At 43.7% G+C, this 7,224-nt stretch overlaps 1 long non-coding RNA gene across 1 annotated transcript; it reads right to left on the minus strand.

Moving 5' to 3' along the window:
* Positions 1-2,446: 2,446 nt before the first annotated feature.
* LOC123172541 (uncharacterized) lies at positions 2,447-4,453 on the minus strand. The gene is made up of 4 exons (XR_006485629.1): positions 4,322-4,453; positions 3,374-3,475; positions 3,206-3,300; positions 2,447-2,603 (listed from the first exon to the last, which is right to left on the minus strand). It is a non-coding gene; the product is annotated as an uncharacterized lncRNA (long non-coding RNA).
* Positions 4,454-7,224: the final 2,771 nt, after the last annotated feature.

The raw sequence follows: 7,224 nt of genomic DNA on the forward strand, positions 1-7,224 counted from the left end.
GATGGTCATGAAATCACGGGCCTTGTCAGCCTACATTTGTAGCGTTGTTTCTATCTCACTGTTGGACGGTTGATATCTGAGGTAGAACTGCCCCGAGGTACGAAGGACATCTTGATGGATGATTTCTGCAAACTCCGACTGGATGCGACAGAATTCGTGTCTAATGTCTGCGTCCTGGATTGCCGACAAGCGTGTGGCCCAATCTTTGAGATTATATGGTAGCAGAAGGTGATTATGGTCCCGTACGATCACCCGCATGTGATGGAGGGCGTAGTAAGCATCCTTCTGACTGCCAGGCGGCTTCTTGACACAGGGTAACATCGTATTGTGGGTGAACACGTGCTTGCCGTACCTACGAATTGTCCTGCTGAAGGTGCCTCCAGATCTGGCGTAGCCGGGGAGAACATCATCAAGAACTTTCTTGATATTTGTGTAGTCTTTCTTTGACTGACGGTCCGAGTCGAAATACGTGGCCACGGAATATTTTGGGCTTAAGAGGATGAGTGTGCAATGTGTGTCACTGCACAAAACACGGAATGTTAGAAAAAAAGAACGATCGAAACCTAAGAAATCATATGTTACGGGGCGGTGAGGGGATGACTTACTCGGGAAAGTAAGGCACGAGGAAGTTATCCTTATCTGGGTTTGCCAGAATGACGCCTTCGAGGTGTGAACTCGCGACTTGCCGGTCCCTAGCGCTGCCCAAGATCTTGGCACGCATGTAGAAGGGGTCAACTATCACGATGTCCGGGGTCTTGTCTCTAATGATCCACATCTCCATACTCAGCAAAAATAGCCGAACAAATGTGTGGTGCAGCGGATGAAGGTTAAACATAGCGAAGATGTCATCAAACCACAGGACGATCGTACCCCTGATGGCGCTATCCACAAAGCCCATGCCCTCTGGCACCTTGGCCATGAAAGCCGGGTATGCCACATCATTCTCAGAGAGACACCGCTTCTCGAAAGAAAGAACACTGTCAAGCAGACTCCGCATAGCACCAGTTGCGCCATTGAGCAGATTAGTCGGTAGCATCAGCCTACCCGCCACATGCACCCTCCTCGATATAACCTTAGGTGAAGGTGGCCCGTCCTGAGCACGGATCGTACTCAATGCAAGCTGGCTCGCACTGCCCTTTTTATTCTTTTGTTTCTGTCCCTTCTTCTTCTGCTGTTGTAATGGGATCGAGTTCTGCTCAGAGACCGCCTTCTTGAGTGTGTTGGGGCTGATAATATTTCACACCTCGGCATTCTAAGGCTCTGTGAAGGCGGCAGTTGGAGGCATCTCCTGAGAATTGAACGCCAGATGACGCATATTGCAATTGGGTTTCTCCGTGGTACCAGCTAGATTGCGATCGTCTTTTTCAGGGTTGGGTTCTTGAGAAGGAGGCCCGAAGAATTTTTCACCGTACCCATGTTCGGCAAAGTACTTATCAACGTTGGTAAATGTACCATCGTCGTTGTCATCGTCGTCTGGATCCTGTGCCATATGCATGTCCGGATCCTGTGCCATAGGGATGTCCGGCATGTCCGGTAGCGTTGTGATACGTCTCCAATGTATCTATAATTTTTTATTGCTCCATGCTACTTTATCTACTGGTTTGGACTATATTGGGCTTTATTTTCCATTTTTATATTATTTTTGGGACTAACCTATTAACCGGAGGCCCAGCCCAGAATTGCTGTTTTTTTGCCTATTTCAGTGTTTCGAAGAAACGGAATATCAAACGGAGTCCAAACGGAATGAAACCTTCGGGAACGTGATTTTCCAACCGAACGTGCTCTAGGAGACTTGGATCCTACTCCAAGAAGTGCCAGAGGTGGTCCACTACAAGAAATATGTCAACTTGTGACCTTGACTATTGGTCACTGAAAGGTCATTGTTTTTCATTTGCGACCTTTTTTTGACCAAAAACAGAAGGTCAAAAGCTGGCGGTCGTAAACTGACTATAGCGACCTTCTCTGTGAGAAGGTCGTGGACGTTTACGACCAAAATATTCCTACTGTGGAGTTTTGGTCACTAGCAACTTCCCCAGGCCACGTAGGCATCCAGCGTGGCAAGCTGATGTGGCACAAGATTCAGCCCGGTCCAATTCGGTTTTCTACATGGGCCTAGCCCAACAATTCGGCCTTTTTACTATATATTTTCTCTATTAATTTTCTCTAGCTACATGGGCCTGGCCCAACAATTTGGCCTTTTTATTTTCTAGGCATGGCCTTTTGCGGTCCATTTCATTTTTATTTTCGAGGGTTTTTTGCGGTCCAGTTTTTAGATGGGTCCCAATTGTCAGATTTTTCCTGGTAGTGGAGCCACATGGCTTTTTATCAAAGAACTCATCAGCTTTCCATTTCTCACAGTACACAAATGACAAATATTTCAAATGAAACTGAACTAGGTACAAAGTATATTTCTCACATTTCTTACAGTTTTACAACTTCACTGGATTCTGCTCCAGAATGTGCTGACTACTACTGAATACAATATAACTAGGTACAAAGTACAACCAAAACACAAGGCAGATTATCCAGATAACCACCATGCTTCATCGTCTTGTCTTCCAAACAAGTGGAATGAGCCCTCTCTTCTCCTAGGCGTGTTCCTCCTACAACAGCAGCAACAGCAGGTCAAGAACAACAATAGAGTCATATGAGTTGCTTTTGCTCCTGTTAAACAGAATAACAACAAATCGAGCTAATAAACAAGCTTGAAGCACTGTGGGAAACAAAAGCATAAAAACAAACTAGTGTCTCAGGTATAATCATAGGATAAATCTGTGTTGAAGCACTGTGAATCAGGTATAAGCATAAAAGCAGGGTAATGAAAGGGGCCAATCCAGTGCAAGATAATACAGCAAATATGTCAAAGTTATTTAGATTTGCTAATGTTTTGTCACACTACCCAAATTCAATATAAACCATGACAGGGAAACGAGTGAATTACAGCAAAGGAGGCATCTAATTTGACTACCAGTACCACAATCATTGAGTGAAAGCAAACACCAGAGAATTCAGAAATTTTCTGAACTGAATGCAAGCAAGTTTGCACATGACATAGCAAGTCTGCAGTCTGTAAATAGATTAGATGTTCTAACTCATGATCTACATACATAAAGACCTACTGGAATCTGCTTACGCTTAAACTAGAAAGAGAACAAAAAAACTGAACCTAACTATGCAGCAGAGAGAGATAGCATGGGGGGACGACCTATGGACCAAATTGTCCTTCACCAGATCATTCAAGGGAGCACAACAGCAGTAGCAGACCTTGCGTGTTGCTTCACACAACTAGACCGGAGCAACCTGGAAAGGAACACACTAATTAGATGGGGAGATGGAGAAGAAGATAAGAGAAGTAGAGGAGCACGTGACGAACCTGAGAGGGTGCTGCTCCTCCTAGGTCGCCATGGACAATCTGATCCCCACATAATCTTTCTCGCCCTTCTTTCACAAAACCAGATCAGCTCTCTTCACGAACCTGAAAAAAAGCAATCATATGCAAGATAGGTTAAGTGTACCTGAAATGTGTATAGAGTATGGAGTGAATAAAAGATAGTCTTGCCGGATTCATCAAATGTAATGGTTTGAATGGACCTTGAGGATCCCACCTATTTATTCCAAAAGCAGTATCATCATCAGTAACCAAACATATGCAAAGGAAAAACTTATCGCGCCCTTCGCTTTGAGCATCCTAACATACAGACTATGCTAAGTGATGCACTGGCAGGGTGACACCAAAGAGCAAAAGCCTTAGACAGAATCCATTGCCACAGAGATGCATTCGCAACTACAGCCCAAGATGGCGTCAATAACCAGTAGTGGGGCAAAAAAACGACCCATATGTAGTGGCACTATAATCTTGTGTTAAGAAAGTGGACTAGGACATGACTTTGGTCAGTAGCTGGTTAGAGATGGTGCATGTTTACTTCTATAGTAGGACGATGGCATCACTGGGCTAATAGTGCAACATTCTTTTCTAGAACACAAACTTGGTGTGGTTAACCAACTGAAATAAACATGTAATGTAGCAAGCTTGACATCCGTCTGAATATTTGGCACCCCACTAACTAGGTCTAATTAAGACGAGAAACAATGTTGCAATTCCTTTGACCGAACAGAACCGGAATAGTCTGGGAGCATAATATACAGTCAAAGCAAACTATTACACCCTCCATTCCAAATGATAAGACGTTCTAACTTTTTTTCTGAATAGAATATATGTAGACGTGTTTTAGTGTATTTGTTCGCTTATTTTAGTCCACATATTCAGTCTATTTTGAAATATCCAAAACATCTTACAGTAGAGAACGGAGGTAGTATGTACCTCGGAAAGGCTGTTCCATGAGTTGATTTCGTTGTGAGAGTTTGAATAGGCGCCGCCATCGTCGTCGTCGTCATCTTGTTGGTAGGGCGGGCACTTCCGTTTAACTGCCGAAGAATCGGAGTCGCCTGAAATACAGTGACCCTGAGGGGACGAGAGTAACAACATCAAGATTATGGTTCCTGGAGACACATGGCAAAAGATTGCGTTTCTGAACTTTGCTAAATGAAGACAAATACACCAAAAACTAATGAACTCTATCTACACAGACTCCATCTCTAGACAAACAGAGCAAAAAAAACTATCCAAATCTCTCCAAGCACAAAAAAATAATCTCAATCCGTGAATTGCCTCGCGCATTGCACGGAACAGGGTGCATACACATCAATAGTGTATGAAGCATCTCTCTCTCTCCCCCTCAATCCCTCTCACCAGCAACAACATATGAAGCAGCCGATCTGTCAACCCAGACTACTGCGGCGACTGACTACTAGTACGACATACAACCAAAAACGACCGTCTATTAGATCAAAATTACTATCATTTTAGCCTCATCTGTACACAGACTTATGAACTCACTGCTAGTAAATCTGCAACACAAGCGTCTCATTTGGGAACAAGGACAAACCTACAGGTGACAACACAAGCGTCTCATTTTGGCCAGATATCTAGTAATTCATCCAAAAGTCCGCTGGTGAGAAATAAACACAAAAAGAAATGGCACATGAAAAAAGCCTGATTAGACCAGGGGACCTTGAGCAGCTGTCACTCAAATTCCATAGCTGGGCGTCGTCCTCTTCTGCCTGCACTGCATGCATGGGGTGAGTTGGTGATGTTGCAGCGGCTCCATCTCCATGGTGATGCCGTCGTCCGTGGAGGGCGGTCGCTGCTCCAGATCGAATCCTACCAATAGAAAAACAAGAGAATCAGGGATAGAAGGAAGGAGAGGATTTGTATCAAGGGGGGCAGAGCGAGTGGTAGAGGGAGGCGTGTAGAAGGGACCATGTTGGCCCCGAAGGCCTCGCCCTGGCGCGTGTAGTCCGCGGCCGCGGCCGCCGCAGAGGACGCAGAGGAGGCCACCATGGAGGAGATGGACCCGCCGCTCTTTGGCTGCTGGAGCAGAGGATGCGGAGGAGGACACCATGGAGGAGATGGACCCGCCAGCCGCGACGCCATGGATGCCGTACTCGATTTGCAGCATAGTCGGGGCTGGGGTGGAGGGTGCGGTCGATCTGGTCGATGGGGACGTGCGCGCCGGATATAGTCCGAGGGGAGGATGGAGCGGAGGGGATGGGTCGCGGTGGTGTGCTGGGAGCCGCAGATTACGTCGGATGTCGCCGGGATCAGCCGTCGTACGTGGCGGCGGCGACGAGATGGGGACGAGGGAGGAGTGGTGTGATGGGGGGATGGAAACTGAGCTAGGGTTTGGGCTGCGGGTTGGGGTATCTCTTTTTCTTTTCTTTTTTCCTTTTTTCTGTAGATAGATGGATGGATGGATGGATGGATGGATGGAATATTGTGAAGTACTAAAAATATCTAAGTACTAAAAATAGAGGAATTTTGTGAAGTAGCTATCAAAACTATTTTGCAAAATGGCACCACGCAAATTTTCACTATACTTAATCCACATTTTATGGATAAGGATCAATTTCTATACATTTTTATCTTTCTAGCTATTTTTCATCATTTTTCGAGTGCCCGAATTGAGTTCTTTTTGTGAAGGACCTACCATATATTTGTTGCAAAATTAGACCAAATCATTTTTATAAAATACTAGGCCATATTTTATTCACAACTGACCAAATGGTTGGGTGTCAAAAGTTTTGATCCACCTCTGGTGAAAAAGATAAATTCCCGCCGATTTAGTAGGAAGCGGGTCAAATTTGAACTGCAGCTGCCTCCTAGTTTGCTCTTTATTTTTTCCAAAAATCATTTATAGGTACAAAAGTATCTATTTAATCAGAGAAACACCAAAAAAATTCCAAGATTCAATCACTAGCTAGGAACGGTCATGCCCGCCGTTTTGACTGCATTTTGAAACGGGCATAAAAAATTCAAACAAAATCAAAGAATTGGGAAACCTTCGCATTGTGTCATTATATGTGACCAAGTTTCTAGGAAAAATAATAAACTTGTAATACGGAAATTATTTTAACAAACTGTTCTTAGAAATGAGCTATCACGCGTGAAGATTCAGGGTTTTCAAGCCAAATGATCAATCTTATGGCCACATTCATGGCATAGTTTGTTCAAATAATCTCATATTGTGCACAAGGGTGCATCTTGGAATTCCAAACAATGTTGCCTAAGGGAGTTTTCATTTTCTTTGCACGGAAAATTCATTTTTCATTTTCCGAGTGCCCGAATTGAGTTCTTTTTGTGAAGGACCTACCAAATAATTCTTGCAAAATTGGACCAAATCATTTTTATAAAATACTAGGCCATATTTAATGCACAATTTACCAAATGGTTGGGTGTAAAAAGTTTCGATCCACCTCTCGTGAAAAAGACAAATTTCCGCCGATTCAGTTGGAAGCGGGTCAAATTTGAACTGCAGCTGCCTCATAGTTTGCTCTTTATTTTTTCCAAAAAATCATTTCTAGATACATAAGTATCTATTTAATCAGATAAACACCAACAAAATTCCAGGATTCAACCACTATCTAGGAACAATCATTCCCGCCGTTTTGACCGCATTTTGAAACGGGCATAAAAAATTCAAAAATAAACAAAAAATTAGGAAACCTTTGCATTGTGTCATTATATGTGGCCAAGTTCCCAGGAAAAATAACAAACTTGTAATACGGCAATTATTTCAAAAAAGTGTTATCAGAAACGAGCTATCACGTGTGGAGATCAATGGCTTTCAAGCCAAATGATCAATCTTATGGCCACATTCATGACAT

Source organism: Triticum aestivum, unplaced genomic scaffold, assembly GCF_018294505.1.
Source record: "Triticum aestivum cultivar Chinese Spring unplaced genomic scaffold, IWGSC CS RefSeq v2.1 scaffold101652-1, whole genome shotgun sequence".
NCBI classification, from domain to species: domain Eukaryota; kingdom Viridiplantae; phylum Streptophyta; class Magnoliopsida; order Poales; family Poaceae; genus Triticum; species Triticum aestivum.